The 333-nt window shown below is 50.8% G+C and overlaps 1 long non-coding RNA gene across 1 annotated transcript in view; it reads right to left on the reverse strand.

Moving 5' to 3' along the window:
• LOC125773257 (uncharacterized) overlaps positions 1–77 on the reverse strand; it is a 729-nt gene extending 652 nt beyond the window's left edge. Inside the window, exon 1 of the long non-coding RNA XR_007419990.1 lies at positions 1–77. This exon is cut by the window's left edge and continues 83 nt beyond it. This is a non-coding gene — a long non-coding RNA (uncharacterized LOC125773257).
• Positions 78–333: the final 256 nt, after the last annotated feature.

Genomic DNA, 333 nt, shown 5'->3' on the forward strand with positions numbered 1-333 from the left:
GTGTACCGCCCCATGGCCCCGTCCTTAGAGTTAATGACTAATAGGCTTAACTCTTGTTTGTCTGCACCACAGTTCCCGTTCGTTCCGTGCCGTAGCCGGATACGTATTGCACACTAGTAGACACCGTAATCTGACGTATCTAACACACCACTATTGTAACTCGTCGTCGAAGGACCTTTCAAGTGCCTGATGGCCAGGGGAGCTCTTACACGGCACGGATACACAGTGATGCTCGCCCATCAAAGTGTACAACGATCGAGTTTGCTTAAGTGTCTGGGTACCTACACACCAGACACAATGCAATGGCCACGGATCCACACAAGGCACATCACA

Source organism: Anopheles funestus, assembly GCF_943734845.2.
Source record: "Anopheles funestus chromosome X unlocalized genomic scaffold, idAnoFuneDA-416_04 X_unloc_26, whole genome shotgun sequence".
NCBI lineage: Eukaryota > Metazoa > Arthropoda > Insecta > Diptera > Culicidae > Anopheles > Anopheles funestus.